Here is a 19,122-nt window from a genome sequence, read left to right as displayed (position 1 = left end):
ATAGAATTTCTTCCCTGGTTATTGGTCCCATTACATGCATGCAAATAAATTAACTAGGAATATCATTCGGATTTGCATTTTTAAAGGGTCATATTTTTTTGTCCATTTCCACACTGAAATTTGCCACTTCAGGTGCAGACCTGAAATGCCCCCTCACTTGCCCCAGAGCAAAGGAATCCTCAGAAAACTGGTTTTCATTTTTTTAAGGGTCTAACAGGGTCTAATTCGGGGCTGCCTAATGCAGAAATGCAAGCAATTGGGATTTCCCCACACCCACCATTTTAAGTTGTTTGAGAACTCTCCTTTCCTTGTCACCATCCTTTTTCCATTATGAAAAATCTGCCTTTTGGGGGGCGGATTGCCTCCTTCCCTTCTCAGTCTGGGAAATAAGAGGAAGAAAGCCTTCCCCAATGTTGAAAGGCTGGAGTTGACCCACAGCATTGTAAGGAAATCCACTGCAACCCTAAAATAAGGTATGTCTCCTAATACAGAAATGTTCTCTCTATCCCTCTTTGCATGTCAGAAGAACTAAGGGGGTGGTACTCATGCAGCTGCAAGTTTACCAACTGCCCACGCTCCATGACTTTTTGTATCCTAGGCTCAAATTTTAACTGCTCAATAAAAATCAAACATAAATGAAAATGACATGGGTTATATTAGCATACAGGCAAAACAAAAGCTAGCACCACAGCAAGCATTTACCTTTTTTTCAAAAAGTGACAATATTGACATTTTTTATTAAAATGAAGGGAACATCTGGAAAGGTGAAAAAGGGGTGCTGTTCCCTTCAAAGGGGTACATATGGTCAGCCTCCTCATAGGATTTGTCCCCCTCCTGCAGAGCAGTCCTTGCCATTGACCACCTCCTATCAATAGCCCATTCGTGCATAGAGAGCTTACCCATTGAAGATGGTGTGATGTGTAGAAAAAGGACAGGATTAGGTCCTAAAATATTCATGGGTACACTGTTTCTGTATTGGGACAGCCACCCAGACCTTTAATGGCAGAATATTCCTTTGGTATTCCCATTAATGTCAATGGAATTGCATATGGAATACCCCAGGGTCAGATGCCTGGTTTTTCTTAACTCCCCCTCACATAAACATTCCTCTAATTAGCAGACAATATGCACAATCCTGATTGCAATTTTTACAGACTCCTCCTCTTTGCATAGTGGATGCAGGACTGACTGCTGGGTTGGTATCTGGGGCTTTTAGTCCATCTCAAGTGAAAATGTATAATTCCAGGCCACTCTTGTAATACATCACAGTCATTTTCTGCACTTTAGTTGTTTTTCTCTCATTCCCCCCCCCCCCACCGCCCCGTTACAAAATAAAACATCATTACAGCAGGTTTAAAGTGCACTTTAGTGCCTGCAATCTTCCCAGGCTATTCTTTAATATTTCATCATTAAATAGCAAAATAACCTGATATGATCCTAATTTAGTGCCAATTACACTGCATTGATCAAAGTGACCTTTTCATACTGGAGCACAAAAATCAATCCCACCGTACAACAAATGTCAGGGGGATGAGAGCAACATATAATCTGTGACAATCAAAACATTACTTACAAATGGAATCGCCAATGACCTGCATGCCAAGGCAATTTCTGCATAATGCACACTGTTTTTGTGAGTGGCTTTTGTTGAGAGTTCTGTGTGTGTGTTTCCCCCCATCCACACTGTCAGTTGCCCAGTGTGGTTGCATTCTGTTACTATTTCTATGGGAGATGATAGCCAAGTCTCCCCCAAACAGTCCAAAGGAACCAGAAAACAACAAGAAATACATTGGATGTCCTTATTTAAAGCTGGCTCAGACAAAGGCACAACCCAACCCAGCCATTCCTGTTAGAAGAAACACAGGTCTGATCTGCAGCATCCCTGGATAGGGGCATCACGTCCCAGTATTTGGTATGGTCACATATTTTATTAGAACCACTTTCCTGCCTATTGCAGCAGAACCCCCCCTAGTTGTGTCTAAAGAGGCACCAGTTCACTGAGCAATACCTAAATTACCCAATGCTTCTGCTGTTTTATATGCTTCGGGACTTCTCAAACTGCTTACAGCGCTATCCTAAGCAGAGTCACACAGATCTCAGCCCATTGATTTCAAGAGTACAATTCTACTTAGGACAGCTTGAAGGGCTGTGGCTTAGAAGTGGAACCTCTATTTGACATTCAAAAGGTCCCAGATTCAATCTGTGGCATCTCCAGTGAAATGATCCAGCAGTAAGTGATGTGACCAAGGATGTCTGTGACACTAGAAAGCTGCTGCTTTCTGAGTAGACAATACTCACCTTGATGAGCAGATGGTCTAATTCAGTGTAAGGCAGAGTATAAAAACCAACTCTTCTTCTTTGGATAACTGAGAAGAAACTTAATCCTGATGCATGTAGGAGGTTTGGGGAGCAATCCTTAGAAGCTGAAATTATTCAGTGGGCCTTACTCTCATTAAATTGTCTTTAGGCTTGGAAGCTTGGTGAACTAAGCCTGTGTGTATACTTAATGGGTAGACAACCCTAATTTACATTTGACACATGTGTATTGCTAGTGTTTAGAGACAGAGATGTAAGTCAAGGGTGTTTTCTTTTCCACAGTAAGGCCTAGTGCTGTTCTAATAGTCATCTGTTCTATGAAGGCAAAAGATGCTGTAATAAAACAAAATTGGGTGAATATTTATTTAGTATTTTACCATTTCAATGCCTGGCTGCAACTTGGTGGAATGAGCTCCCAGGAGAGCTGAGGGCCCTGCAGGAGCTTTCAGCATTCTGCAGGACTTGCAAGATAGAGCTTTTCAGCCACATTTATAGTTGAGGCTGGGGCATAGAAGACCATATGGACCCTTAGTAGACAGCACCACCAGGCCAGACCATCGCTGCTGGTGGACCACCGGCATAGTAGTCCCCTATTGTGCATATCGTTTCAATGGGGATATTATAGTGTGTTTTATTGTGGGGTTTTACTGTGTAACCCGCTGTGAAATAGCTTGCTGCGAGTGATGGGAAATAAATCAGATCGTCATGATCATGATCATCACCATCGTCATCATGTAGCAGATGCCCAGTCATCTTGAAAACTTGCTTCCAGCCAGAAGCATTTACAGTGTGAAATAGGGTTGTACTGTCCCCTCACCTTTTATTCACAGAACCAAGCTCCAGGTGGAAAGATCTGCCAGAATTGAAAGTGATCTCCAAACAATGGGGTTCACTCCTACAAGAGAGTTTTGGGGGTAGACACTATGGCCCATTATGCACGGAGTGGAAGGTCCGCATTCGGTGTGGAATGGTGGCGGCTAAAATCACCAATTATGCACACTGCAGGCAGCAACCGGGTGCAGAGTCAACGTATGCCACCGAAAAAGCCGCATTAGCGAGATGCGGAAGAAAGTGGAGCTTCCCGGGACCAGGGTGCAACCAGAAGCGGCTCCGGAGTAGCTGCGTGCATAATCGGATACTCTGGGTTTTGCCGCCGTTGCGTTCCGTCCCGTGCGTAAATGGTTTGCTTCGCTTCTTCCTCCTCCGTGTTCTCCATGCCACCGTTTCAGCGGCCGTGCATAATAGACCTATGGAATTATACCCCTCTGAGCCCCCCCCCCTTCCCAATCTGACTCTATCTAGGATTCTCCCCAAAATCTTAAGGAATTTCACAACCCAGAAGTAGAAACACTAGGATTTCCAGATTAAGATAATTGATATGTCTCTTGTACTGCAAAGATTATAATAAGATTATAATAAAACAAGTAATGGTCAAACGTGCCTGAAAGTAGACTGAGCTCTTTCATAGGAGTAGGACTCATTGAACAAAATAGGATGTATTTCTGAGTAACTCAATTTAGAACTATAGTCTCCGTTCACAACTTCTGGAATGACAACCCACATGCTAGAATAGTAGTTTTTGGAATTTGAATGAGTGCCTTCTCAGAGCTGTTTTGACCTCCTAGGTCCCCAAACTGGTCTACTCAAGTGCAAATCCTCTTTTATTCAAAAACCTTAATGAAGGAGGATTGTATCCTCGTTCTACTGTCAGATACCATGTTAGGCCCATTCCCATGGAGGGAGGGAGCTGTTCTCAAGTATGTATGCTCTGAATTGAACTTTACAACAGTGGTCCCCAACCCCCAGGCCACGGCCCGGTGCCGGGCCGCGAAGGCCTCGACGCTGGGCCGCGGCTCCCTCTTCCCGCCCCCCCCCACAGCGAGAAGTTCGCCAGGCTGCGAGCAAATCGGCCGCCAAAGCAGCCGTTCAGCTTGCGGCTCGGCAAGCTTCTTGCTTTGGGAGGGGGCGGGAAGAGAAGCTTGCTGGGCCGCAAGCTAATTGGCCGCTTCGGTGGCCGATTTCCTTGCAGCCTGGAGGGGCGGGTAGAGGGAGCCACGGCCGCCAGCATGCCGGCGGCGCAAACGCGCACGTGCAGACTTGCCGCGCGTGTGCGTTTGCGTCCGGTGGGGGCGCAAACACGCACGCATGGCAAGTCCGCGCATGCGCGTGTGCGCCGGGGCTGCTGCGCACACGCGGGGGCCCGGGTCGCCCTCTCCCCGCACCCCGGCGCAGCGGTCCGCAGCCTAACAAAGGTTGTGGACCACTGCTTTACAACATTCATTAGCAAAGTGTATTATATTATACATAGAAAACTTTAAAACATTGAGGAAAAGCACAAAACTACTAGTGGTTGGAGCGGTGGTGCCTGGTTCCTTTCTTCTAACCAAGGAAGATAGGACTGGGACTGGTGGTTGGTAGGATCTTTCCAGCAGTGTTTTTGCCCTCCCATCTTTAAGCAGGTCTGCTAGATAAAGGACTCAGTCTCATTCCATTTGTGAAGTCCATACTAAATGCATCTCCTTGTTCTTTGAAATCCATTCCTGGTTTCATGGGTATCTGTAACCCCTCCACTGAACTTCTCTGCAAACCAGCTAAATTGTAAGAAGTAAAAGCATGCTGGCCAGCTATACTCAGAATTCATTAATGAGAACCAAAGATAGAATCTACTTCCGAATTAATTCCTTTTGGAAGACATTAATTGTGGAAGATAGACATGGTTGCAGGGGGAATAATTAAGCTTGTGGAGTAGTGACATTGGGAGGCAAGCAACAACATGCATGCCTGGAAGTTGAGTGTTTGTACAGGCTGTTGTGCAGCCCCTCCCCACACACACTCAAGACAAAGAAGAGCTGTTTTTTTGTATCTCACTTTTCTCTACCAGAAGAAATCTCGAAGTGTCTTACAATTGCCTTCCCTTCCTCTCTCCACAACAGACACCCAGTGAGATAGGTGTGGCTGAGGGTGCTCTGAGAGAACTCTGAGTGGCTGAAGTTCACCCAGCCAGCCTCAGGTGGAAGAGTAGGAAATCAAACCTGATTCTCCAGCTTGGAGGCTGCTGATCTTAACCACTACAACACATTGTACAGTGTTCAAGCAAAAGGTAGGATGATCAGTTGATCTGATCATCAATAAAGCAGTGACATCTTCAAACCTGGTGATCACAAGGTCCTCTGAAGCCACAGTATTTGGACCTTCCCTGATTATGAGATGATGCCTCTGAAGGTGACACCAATGCTCTGCTGCTCAGCATGGCTGGTAAAGAAGGCAAGGAGGGCTGAGAGAGAAAAGGGGAGAGGACAGTGGGCTGCAGTCACTCAGCACCGGAAGGCTTGAGACTGTTTCTTCTCAGGTCCGTGCCACTGTGCCTCCTCTTCTTGTGTGGCCTGAAGTAGGGTGGGAGCAGACTGTGTGTTGACTCTGCCCTGGTGCCTGCTCAGCACTTCTCTGATCCATGGTTTCTTCCCCTTGTTGTGTCTAGCAGCTCCAGCTGTGCCCTGTGCCACTGGCCTAGATGAACTATTGGACCATGGTGGTGGAGCAACATCAGTGGAGACAGCTGGCACTTGCGATGGGTTAGGAGGAGGAATAAGGATGGTGGGCAAGCAGCAGCTTCTCTTCAGTCTCCAGGAGAAAAAGGAAGCTCCTGTCACTTCTTTGGAATTCAAAATCTGGTGTCTATTGGTCACACTGGCCCTGCTTTTGCTTTTTGCGATGGAATAGTTTTCAGCTGAGTCTTGGGGTTAGACCATTTGATGAGCAGTGACCCTTCCAGTGGGATTTTTGGTATTCCCTGGCAAAACACTAACAATTACATGAAATACATTTGATTGCACTAAAGAAGAGGAGCAATAGGAAGAAGGAAATACTGGGATTTCTTTGGAGGCGTGAAGGTAATCACTGGGATTTTATAGTAAAGCAGAAATAAATGTTAGAGTTTCAGAAGAAAAATGTTTAAAGAGTATGTGCAGCTTCAATTTTCAGATCAGTAGATGTATATAGTCAGGGATTAACTGATAAATGTAAAAGATAATTCTGCTTCAGGGTCCTTTCTTGCTATGGTAACCAGATACATTATTTTCCCAGTTTCTTTACATAGGCATGAGTTGCCTAGTGGGGGACCACCATTTTAAGACTTAGGCCTCTAAACATCCAAGATATCTGACAACATTTACCTAGCTAGAAACCAACCTGTGAGTGCAGGTAACTTTCCTGTAAGACATGGTAGTTTCAATGTTGAACACAGGGCTATTCAAACTGCGGCCCTCCAGATGTCCATGGACTACAATTCCGATGAGCATTGTAGTCCATGGACATCTGGGAATTGTAGTCCATTGACATCTGGAGGGCCACAGTTTGACTACCCCTGGTTTAACATCTAAAATGGTCCCATCAAGCCCTCTTACTAACTTCCAATAGTACAGGCTAGGAAGCGTTTCACTTACCACTCTGACTGTAGTTTTCTGCCTTAGACAGGCAACAAGACTATCTCAGTTCCTAGCCAGCCCATTAACAAACATGATTTATGACTGATACTTCCCAGCTCTATATGAAGTCCCGGTAAGAGCTAAATAATATTCAAGTGCTGGTTATGAACCAAATCCAATTCATTTCACGCTGATGCAGAATTAGTTCCAGACTAATACAAAAGGAGCGCTTATGGGCAGACTGTTAAGGTGACTCCCTTCTTTTAAACATGTCTCCCCAACGCAATTTGCAGCTTAATGGCCCCTCTATAAATGACGTGATTAAGTTTTACACATTTCTGTATATTTGATGTATATGCCCAAATGCAGCTGTCGTTCTGTATACAGTTTCAGATGTTTAGAAGTAAATCAATTGTTTTGGAGTGGATGCTTTTTCAAAGGGCCTCTTGAGATGACTTAAAAAACAATGAATTTAATCTGGAGGGCTACTATGCCCAGACCAGCTCTGATCCATTGCGGTAGCAGGACATCCTATCTGCTCGCTGCAGGCTGATAACCCAACCACTGTTTGTATGGCAAGGAATTCTATTGTAAAAAACTAATGAAGACAACAGCAAATCTGTATTTGTGTGTGTGTGTGGATAAAGTTCACAAAAAGGCACAGATATTGGAGTAAGAAGGAAGGAAGCTATTGAACATCAATAGTAATGTCACTGGCTCTATCCAATAAATAGTAGTATTGTTATTTGACCTGACCCATTTGGCCCTGGCTAACCCAATCTTGTCAGTTCTCAGCTGCTAAGCAGGGTTGACCCTGCTTAGTATTGGATGGGAGATCACTAAGGAAATTCAAGGTCACAACACAGAGGCAGGCAATGGCAAGCCAACTCTGAATGTACGTTATCTTGAAAATTGACTTGTGACTTCCTGGAACTATGCCCCCCCAATCTTATTGATCCACATGGCACACAAACACACTCTATATTACACTTACAATAGCAATGGGAACTTTATCAGGAAGCCACTGCACTTCTTAAGGTATGAAATATTGCGGCTTGAGTTTAGGTGTTGGGAGGGGGTTGCGGCACACTGAACTCAACCTGTAGCCCACAAACTAATCTTCTGCACAGGTGTCTTTGGCTGCCAATGTCTTTATTTAGTATTTTCCAGATCAAGGCATAATTCCCTTAACTTGTTTGACTGGATACCATCCTCATCATGGAGCTGACTCTCATCTTTCTCTTCTTCTATAACCCTCAGAATCTTTTGCCCAGCCAGCCACTCAGAACCCTTTTGCTCCTTCTTTTTCTCAGTCTCCTTGTGGAATCTGGTCTGGGACAGTCTTGGTGATTCTGAGGCCCTCATGGTAAAATTCAAATATGAGGCCTCCAGGGCCCTCTCCCAGCCTCTATCCCTAGCACTTGTTACCTCTGGAATAGTGGCAGCAAGAGCTTCAGGGCAGAAGACATCATGACATTGTCCATATCATTAGATGGGTGAGATGATGACATCCCAGAAGGAGAAGAGAGAAGTAGGCTGGATTGCCCATGAGGCCATAGGCTGGGTGCTGTCACTGATCTGCCCCAAGGGGTGCAAGGAACAGATAGGTGAGCTCCGATACCAGTGGCCATCCAGAAAAAGAGACTCAGAGTAGGTAACTTCAGTGGCCACAGGCTTACTGGGGTTAGTACCATCTTCCAAGTTTATGATCCTCATTACTGCCTCCTTGATTTAGGCAGCAGTTGCTGCACTGCAGTCAGCACCATGGAGAGGGCTCAGAGCAGAAACTGCTGTGCCACTTTAACTCCAGAGGGGATGAGGGCAAGGGGAGGTTATTCTTTCCACCACTCCAGCTGATTGCCATGAGAGCTGGCATGCCCAGAAACAGAAAGGAAGGAGCTGTAAAAACCCAACCACCAGTCTCCATCCCTTGCCCTTTTCACCTCACTCTAGGCTGGAAAGGCAGAACTCAGTCAGGCCACAAGATGGTTAGTGGGTGACTTACCAACAGAAATAGGAAAGCCCAGGTTATGTTACTGGAATTGCCCAGGAAGTGATGCCATCACACCAGAAACTTTCAGGCAGTGCTCTAATATTTGGACAAAAAGTCTGTGGCAGAAGCCAGTTCCACCATAGAGATTCTGCCCAAATACCAGAATGTCAACTGGAGGTTACTGGTGTGATGACTTCACTTCCTGTGCAAAACCATCATGATGTTCTTGTGTTGGTTTGGGGTTTCAACTCTCTGCAGGAAGTAGGTAATCTGGCTTGATGGCAGGAAACATCATCATCCTAGGAAAGAATGCCAAAGGGAACAGACCGAATTCAGGGTCAAGCAGTCCAGTAGTTTCAAGAGTTTATTTAGTCATTCCAGGAGCATCAGCAGTGAAAGCTAGCAGAATAGCTGCAAAGTTGCTTCTGCAACAGAGGCTTCTAACCCCAAATTAATATAGGCTGCCAGTAGCTTTTCCTTCTTCGTCCTGTGATGACTCATAGACTTCTGCAGTTAGCAGTCATCTTGCTAAACTGGTTAGGTGCCTTTTAGACTAAAGCTGTTTTGGGGCAGGTAGCCTGTGTTGATTAATTAGCTCAGTTGAGCTAGGTTGGCTGCCAGGACAGGGCGCTGTAGCTGGAGACTGGGCAGAAGAATGAGGGGCTTCTGCAACTTTGAAGTCTATACCTTGGTTTGCCTGTGGCTTACTTTCCTTCTGCTGCTCATGATCTCTGCTTGTTAAACATCAGGTTAAGCTAAGTTCTCATCCAACTGAAGTTTGGGTAAAACTGGATGCTCCTGGCAAGGATCTCCCTCCAAGGAATCCTCACTTACAGGACTTTTAAACATTTATTTTATTTTAAAATACCCATACTGCCTTTCCCACTCTTTCCCCCTGGTAAGTCACCCCCCCCCATCACCTGCAAATTGCTAGGAGGATCTGGCAACCCTAGGCAGCAAGGTCCTCTTACACTTGTCTACAGCAGTTTTGGCTGCTATGACTTGATAGATACCTGGAAGCAGCCTGGAATACAAAGACCCAATTCCATCTCTCCCCACCCATGGTTTCTGTGCCTGAACGACCAGCCACCTTCTGTGCTCGAGCAGATGCTGGGGTTAACAAGTCATCAGTGGGCAGCAATGTTGGAGGCTGTGTTTCAGGGCAAAGGCAGAGGGCGGTGACATGGAGCTCAGGGCTATCTTGCATGCTCTGAGCCTCTCTCTCAACTTCTTCTGTCTCCCTTCTCATTGCCTCTACTCTCCACTGCTTTTACAGAAAATCCACCACTCCTACTGGTAAGGGCATGGCCAAAGCTCTATTCTATTTGACTGACCTAACTCTTCTCATCTTCTTTCCAATAGCAATTCCTTTCAGGTCTCTTCCCCATCTTTGTCCTGACTTCCTTGATGATACAAGTGGCTGTGAATTTCTCTCATTGACCAAATCCCACTCCTTTTCCATGCCCTGGATTCTTGCGTCTGCCTTGAATTCATCTTGGTATCTTATTAATTGGGGATACACATGCCCCAGAGGCTACACTGCTAATAAAGGCCTAGTAATAGGAAAACTAAAGGAAATAAGTCATCTCTCTCCCAAGCACAGAGCTCTGTAGTGCTTAGTTATGAAAATAGCTCTGGCCAGCACTAGATAGTCACTCCTAAAGAACAGAGATTGGGAAAGCCAGTAGATTGTAACACCTAAAGAGATTGGAAAAACCTAAAAGTTAGGGTCAGGAAGATAATAAATGACCCCAGAGGAGCACAGACTCCTAAAGGAGATTAAAATTCTTAGAACATGGGAAGGTAACTCTCCTCTCCTCATTCATCTTCCTTGGATGGGCACAAGCCATGAGGGACTTAACCTTTACTTAGAGATTTCATCTTGCCCATGTATTGAGTGACAATATGGAAAAGTCCCAGGTCTGAGAATTAAGGGAATGATGGACTTTTAAATGCTGCAACTTCCAGAACTGCTACCTATCCATTGACTATAATTTTGTATAACTCTGGTATTTTAGGTTTAGAGCGCTGTGGGCATTTGCATTTTCTTTATATCCTTGCTCAGCATGACAATTGAACGGAACACGTGTAACCTTTTTATTTTTGCTTATTAAACATTGTTATATTTTGAATGCACAAACACTGATTTCTGTAAACACACCATACCTATTTGGTCTTCCAAATAGTGTAAAAGTGCAAAAGACCATCCCTGCATTAGTGAGCAGGTTCAAAGCAGGTGATGAAGCAACTAGGTGGAGCTTTTAAATATAAAGAGGGCTAGCTGTACAGATTTATCCAACAGAAGATATTCACCAATTTGTCGGTGATGGTGATTACCACACAGAGTGGACTTTGTTAGCCTTAGAAATAAGAAGGGTTGGCTTATGAAGTGGATACTTGGGACAGCAGTGGGGCTTCCCTAATCTCCCAGGACCTGTGAGAATGGGGCTTATGAGACTGTTTCCTTCAAAGGAGTTTATCCATTTTAATAAAGTTCTTGCTGCAAGGTCCTTTTGGCATGCTCAAGCACTTGCTTGTGAGACTCTCATCTTGCTCTCCATTTGTAGGCAGGGAGCTTATTGTTCAACTGGCAGTGTGTCCAAATGAATTTTTATGTGTCCAAATGAATTTTTATGTGCTCGATTGCATGATTATACTGGCACATTTTTTAATTCTTTTTTTTGCAGAAGCCCAGACCACTAGGAACTTGCTTGGGGGTTAAGCATTGTAAGTTCATCTGAACTGAACTTCAGAGTATGTACTCAGGCCCTGCTGTGTGTGCTGCTGTGCCTCTGGGTAGGGAAGCTATAGTGGAGGGAGCACCCCAGTCAACTCCACAGACATGCTGAGAGAGATGCCATGCTGCAAGCTCTGGCTGTCCAATCCCAACCCAAATCAGCTTGGGCCTGCTCAGGCCCAGTGCATGGGGAAGCCCACTTGGTTTCCAGAGCTGCTACCATTTCCTTCCTTCCTTCCTTCCTTCCTTCCTTCCTTCCTTCCTTCCTTCCTTCCTTCCTTCCTTCCTTCCTTCCTTCCTTCCTCCCTCCCTCCCTTCCTTCCTTCCTTCCCTCCTTTGCTTACCCAAAAGGGGATAGTAAGTTTGGACCCCATGCACTTCCCATGCCCTTCATGTATCGAGTCCAAGAATTGTTTGGAGCTCTCAGGGGCAGTTGCCCTTGAGAAGGGCTATTATGCCTATAAAGATTTCTGACTTCTGAGAAGGGCTGGTGTCACCATGGATTGGGCTGAGCCTATTTCTCCCTCTGGTTCTTTTAAGCCCAATAAAGTTTTATGTTTTTGTGTGCAGGCATCCTTTTTCAGAGCACAGAAAGGCTTCTACCTGGAATAAAACTTCTTTAATCCATAAGGTGCCACTTGACTTGAACTTTGTTCTACTCTTTCAAAACCACACAGCAGCTCTCCTAAATCCCTCTCTGTCCCAGGAAAGGAGATATTGTTGCTCACTCCAGGATGCCACATCCCTGTGAACTCTGGATCCTGGAGGTCCACTGCAAATCCAGGAAGTCTCTAGGACTCACCTGGAGGTTGGCAACCAAGGGTAGGTCTTGGCCATGCTTACTGCTCCTTTAACAAAACAATTACCCCTCTAACAAAAAAAATATGGCTACGGGTGTTTTATGTAGTTAAAGTATTTAACAGTTCAATCCTAAGAATATTTAGAAACTTCTAAATCTATTTAGGTCCATGGGCTTATAGTAGTGTATTCTTTGTTTAGGACTGAACCATAGGGAAGATGGCATTGTCCATATTCCTTTCTCCATCATGGAATATGATGAAATTTAAACACTATAGAAATTTCTACTCTGCTAGCATGCTTATATTTAATATAATTTATATTGGAGTTTTAGGGGAGTCTCCAAATAATTTTGATAGAAATGTAAACATGGCAGAAATAACTGTTGAAGTAAACTTATCCAACATTTCCATGGGCTGAAAAGGCTGGAAGGAATCTATTTTGATCAGCAAAAACAGACTATGCTCATCCATGGGCAAAAGCCATGTGGGTTGGAGTCATAATAAGGAAGAGAAATGAGTAAGACCTAGCGAAAAAGCTGATTGGGTTCAACCCTATATCTTGAAAATGCTCCTACAAATTTATTTTGAGGTAAGCTGTAGTGATGTCAGGATACTAGTATCTGAATATAATTACAAGCCTCATTTTAATGCAAGTCCAGAACCATGGAGGGATGTGGAAAGTAAGATATTTTTTTAAAAAGAAAGCTTTGAAAGGGAGAAGTGAAGGAGTTAAAATTAAATGTGTGTGTTATCTGAAATGAAGATTTATTACTTTTCTGGACTTTCACATTCAACAATGACCTAGAATCATAGAATCATAGAACCATGGAGTTGGAAGGGGCCATACAGGCCATCTAGTCCAACCCCCTGCTCTACGCAGGATCAGCCCTAAGCATCCTAAAGCATCCAAGAAAAGTGTGTATCCAACCTTTGCTTGAAGACTGCCAGTGAGGGGGAGCTCACCACCTCCTTAGGCAGCCTATTCCACTGCTGAACTACTCTGACTGTGAAATTTTTTCCCCCTGATATCTAGCCTATATCGTTGTACTTGTAGTTTAAACCCATTACTGCATGTCCTCTCCTCTGCAGCCAATGGAAACAGCATCCTGCCTTCCTCCAAGTGACAACCTTTCAAATACTTAAAGAGGGCTATCATGTCCCCTCTCAACCTCCTTTTCTCCAGGCTGAACATTCCCAAGTCCCTCAACCTATCTTCATAGGGCTTGGTCCCTTGGTCCCAGATCATCTTAGTCGCTCTCCTCTGTACCCTTTCAATTTTATCTACGTCCTTCTTGAAGTGAGGCCTCCAGAACTGCACACAGTACTCCAGGTGTGGTCTGACCAGTGCCGTATTCAATGGGACTATGACATCTTGTGATTTTGATGTGATGCCCCTGTTGATACAGCCCAAAATGGCATTCGCCTTTTTTACCGCTGCATCACACTGCCTGCTCATGTTTAGTTTACAATCCACAAGTACCCCAAGGTCTCGTTCACACACAGTGTTACCTAGCAGCGTATCCCCCATCCAGTAGGCATGCTTTTCATTTTTCTGACCCAGATGATGATGATGTGTATGGATGTGTTTAAAGAGGAGATTGCTGTTCAAGCATGGTGTAAAAATGCCTTCTGTGATCTGCCTTTCCCCCCTTCCTCAACTACCCCTGGACTTTGTATTTATTTACTGAAACAATTTTTATGGCACCTTTCCACCTGATAAGGGCCCCCAAGTGGAGAGAAATATAAAGAGCTGAGCGGTTTAAAAGAGCATTTGATGTTGTTGTTATTGCTATTGCTATTGCTAGCTTGCCCTTCCCCATTGGCTCAGGGTGGGTAGCAACAGGCATGTACATGCAATGAGGTTACATTAATAACAGTTGATAACAATGTAACTTCACAGATTAAATTATATTAACATTAGATACCTCTATTAGTGTCTTGTGAAGGGGGGAAGCTTAATTTTTACTGGACAGTTAGTTTGAAGATGATGTATTTGGAGGAAGGAGGCTAGCATTGCCTCAGTGGCAAAACAGCTCAGTCTTGCAGAAACTCTTATATATGGTAAAGATAAGGTAAAGGTATCCCCTGTGCAAGCACCGAGTCATGTCTGACCCTTGGGGTGACGCCCTCTAGCGTTTTCATGGCAGACTCAATACGGGGTGGTTTGCCAGTGCCTTCCCCAGTCATGACCGTTTACCCCCCAGCAAGCTGGGTACTCATTTTACCGACCTCGGAAGGATGGAAGGCATATATCTATGTATCCAACAAGGCTCAGAACCAGTGTTCAGTGAATTAATAGAGGCTCTCTAATGGAGCAATCCTGAACCAGTCACATCAAAGTCTCATGCCTATCTACCTATTTCAAAATAGCCAAACGTCTTTTCATAAAATACTGTAAGAATAGATTTCTTAATTCCTAGTCAAAGTTTTTAGCCCAAACAGAGCATCTAATCATTTGTTTCTATCCCAGTTATAAATACTAAAGAAAACTAATTTTGTTCTGGGATTACAAACTGAAAAATTATTATCTTAATTCTTGTATGGGAGATAATATCTGATCACCCATTAAGAACATCTTAAGCAGTGTTTCCCACTAAAGCACCCTGACAAGGACCCAAGTTCTTTTGATTAAAAGAGTGCAGTGTGTAATGGTTTATAAAAACGTCAAAGCACTTGAAATTAATACTGTGCTAATGCATCAAGCAACTAATTTAGTTTGGAGGAGGATCTGGGATCTGTGTGCTGAAGAATCACAGCAGAAACCATCGAGTACATGTAATTTATGTGCTGATAGTCTACACAAGAAACAAATCTAGATTTATTTATATGCAGCTGCAACATAAGAATCTTTAGCCCATTTTGACTAAAGCTCCTTGAAGTATTTTTGGAGCACTGCTACTCATTTCAAGGAGCAGAGCAAGTAATTTATATTTACTAATCATGGCATCTTTGGATTTTAAGACTGAACAGGTTTATATAACAACAGAGTGGAATCAGTGATTTGTTTTATGTATTGTGCCTGATGAATGCTGAAGAGGTGCTTGATTGCTTTGCAGCTTCAGGAAGGAAGATAAGTAGTAAAGCAGCACCAAGAACCATCTTGGTGTAGTGACTAGGGGTACAGACTTCTAATCTGGCAAGCTGGGTTTGATTCCTTGTTCCCCCACATGCAACCAGCTGGGTGACCTTGGACTCGCCACAGCACTGATAAAGCTCTCTTGATTGGAACCAGTTTGCTTTCCCTTCTGCATTTTCATAAGTGTGGAAACAGTTCATTTTCTTCCACGTATACTTTAGAGAATCAGGATTTTCAAGGGGAGGGGTTCTGTCCTCATCACTGGTGGCATTCCAGCATCTCCCCTTTTTATTTTTTGTGCTTAATTCTATCATTGCTGCATTTCAAACACATTAAAATCTGTTCTACTTAATATTCCTGGTAAGGGCTTGGAGGAGGAGATTGGTCTCATGGCTTAAGTACCACTCAGCGCTTAACACCCACTCAGAGTGGCTGTCCCATCCCTGAGTGCCTCCTCCTCCGATCCAGCCTATTCTCTTCCAACCCCCATCCCTGATCAACCATTCCTCCTTCCACTTCCCTCCAGGGCTTGGAGGCTGCAGATCCCTGCCACATGAGAGCTGCCCCTGTTGGTGAGTTTCCTGCCAGGGGGCCTCCAGTCCATGGGGCTCCCCAGGAGGGTGCCTAGCCCCTAGATGACTGAGCCACCCAGCCATTGCCAAGGACCTGACACCCTAACAACTGCCTGCAGCCTTTCCAGGTCCTGGGGGAGGGAGAGGCCATCCGGAGAACAGCCATTCTGAGAGAGGCTAAGAGAAACCAGAGGAAGGAGCAGGGCCAGGACACAGGCAGCAGGAGGTAAGGCAGGAAAGGTTCCCTTTCTATTTATAGCCTCCCAAGTGGAGCAGGGAGAAAGGGACTGGGTACAGGCTGGGTGGAGGTGGAGCCACAGAACTCCATAAAAGGGGAAGCACCACACCTGGTCAAGGAGGAAAAAATACTCTGCGCTTAATAGAGAGTTGATAGAGGTGGGGAGGGAACCAACAAGAAGGCTACACTGGGGAAGAAGAGGATGTGGGTGGCATAACCCCTCTCCTTCCCATTTTGCATTCCCAAGGAGTTGGATGACCTCAAGTAGAGGATGGCAAACCCACAGTGGGGCGGGAGAAGGCTCACAACAGGAATTGTCTCCTCCTTCCAAATATGAAGAATGGGGAAAAGAGTTTCTATCTTCTTTCCCTATAAGGGCAAAATGGCATTTCTACTGGAAAGAAATGCAAGAAAACCATGCAACATGAAATGTGCACACACACACACAGATGATTAGGATGGAATATGTTTCAGGAGAATGCTATATTGAGGGGAGCAGAGAGAACGTTAAGGAAGAAAGGGGGAGTGGGGAAAATTAGTTCTGCATATTTTGGAAGGTAAAGTGGGATTTCCAAATTATTTCTTCTTTTTTGATTTCTTGCACATCCACCTTTTGCAAAATATATGCATTAACTTCTGAAGCACACACACATGCCAACTCTGTGTGACAAGCCATTGTGTGGCATGACTCCCTACTTCATGCCTTTGCTTTGTGGTAGGTCAAAATAAAATGAACAAAACTAGTTTAGGAACTCCTTTTGCACAGGGGCTCTTGCACACAGGGAGGTATTTCCATCCAGCTATATTTCAGGTGTCAGTGGTGCCATACTTTGCATAGATAAATTGAGACTGACATACATCTCTCTGAAATACGTTTCTGAGTACTGAATCCTGAGAGGCTTTTGTTTCTGTGTTTATCTAACACAGAACACTTATTTATTTTTCTGAGAGTCCCTTTGATCTTCCCTGGCTTTCTTGAAGGCTGGTGCCCTCTATCCCAATCTCCCTTCCTTAGAAGTACCGCTTTCCCATAAACTTCTCCATTGTCCACAGGAAGTTTGTCTCACACTAGACCAGGGAGATCCTCATAGCTAATTTCCCCTTTTAACTAGGCAGGATTTTTTCCTCTCTTCCTAGAAGATTTCTCCTCTTGCCTTTGGTCTGATTTGAAAGTCTCAGGACACTACCCAAATCACTCTAACAAATATTTCCAGCTCTCCCAACTGTGTAGAACTGCTTTCAACTTAGGCTGGATCCAGGCAGATTAGTCAAGACAGTATTATCTGACTAAAATCTCCTAGGAGTAATTGTTTTATGGCTAAGTCACAGAATGGTCTTTTCTTGATTCAAGTTTCTGTCAGAATTTTCTTTTTTCAGCACACAGTCCTCATATCACTTCTCCCACAACTGTTGCATCCAATCAGAGCACTCTCTGTCTCACTGAAGGTTTTCTGATATTCCTGCACTTTGACGCTTGGGTTGTTGTTGTTGTTTTTTTTTGGGGGGGGGGAAGGTTAACTAAAGTTTTAACCATTTTCTCTGCCCTTTCAAAACCATCATTTTTTAGTTTCAGTTCCTATTCACTGGCTGTTGGGGTGACAGGCAAAGAGAAGTCTTAAAATTGTCAACTAAGCCCTTCTTTTTCCTCCTTCCTCCACCCATGGAGGAGGGGACAGACAGCTGACGAGTGAAATTTTCAACAAGGAAACTCTGTCAGTTTCAATTTTCAACAAAAGACTGTTAATTCATGAATAGAAAAACATTTTCTTAATACTGAGCATGTGTAGGCATTTTTTTTTAAGAAATGTTTTCTATAAATGATCTCTCTTAAAACACACTCACACACCAATCCTTAATATCAAAGGGAAATTGGTGACTGACAAGAGACAAACAATCCCTTCAATTCCTTGGTGAATGTAATAACTGTTAATTATGTGAAATGAAGCAATTTCCCCCTGTTACAAAGAAGGGATGGTTTCTAAATATGTCTGCTATTTGGTAATACATGGCCCTTCAATCTGAAAAGAGAGTGCTATTCTAGTTCTTCCATTTGTTTGGGAAAATAGGTCCAAATTGATTAAACTAATCATTTTATTCTAACTGCTCTTTTAAAAGGCAACTGCTGATTGCATGCCCCTTTTGTAGCTGCGGCAAAGCCCAAGATGGTACAAAATAACAATCTTGCCAGTTGTCACAACTATTTGCTCATTCTTTAATTAAACATAATATAGGAAACAGTATAATTCACATCTAATTGGGAAACATCTTATTTAGTCATAAGGCAATATGGTCTGGAAAAATAAATATGGAGAGCCGGGTAGTTTCGGGATGCTTGGTGTCCTCATCTTATTAAACAGTGGCCACACATTTGCTGGCTAGTTTTTGATATGTTGCCTCATATATTTAGTCTTCATTTTCTCATATATAGGGATGTTCTGGATTAGAGATCAGAATTAAAGGCCTCAGTCCAACACGGAGCTTGCGTGTTTAAACTCTATGGGCTCAATGGTTACATATTTTACTAGGCAACCTCTTCTCAAAGAACTTTCATGACTTTTTATTTTCAAGAAGTGGTCCAAGCTATCTTGGAATCAGCATGTTGCTCAATATTATCTGCTAGGAGACACATTATGTATTTATTTATTATTGCTAGGGGAGAAACAGCAAGGAATACTGATGTCTTAAGACTCGACTTAAGGTTTCCTGGAAGGATGTCTCCGGCTATGGTTGGAAATAGAATGCTGGACTAGAAGTCCCCATTGACAAATTTAACAAGGTTCTTCCTGAATAATGTCCATATCCATATTAAGAACAACCCCAAAAAGAAATCTAATTTGTTGTCTTTGTAGATTAAGCTTAAAGAATGCAAAAGTCAAATCTCATTTTGGGCATTATGATAGCAGCTTTTTCAAGAATTTGCATGGGTGTTAATGGCACAGAGTGGTAAGGCAGCAGACATGCAGTCT

This window comes from Paroedura picta, chromosome 9 (genome assembly GCF_049243985.1).
Source record: "Paroedura picta isolate Pp20150507F chromosome 9, Ppicta_v3.0, whole genome shotgun sequence".
Classification (NCBI taxonomy): domain Eukaryota; kingdom Metazoa; phylum Chordata; class Lepidosauria; order Squamata; family Gekkonidae; genus Paroedura; species Paroedura picta.
This window is presented reverse-complemented; position numbering follows the sequence as displayed.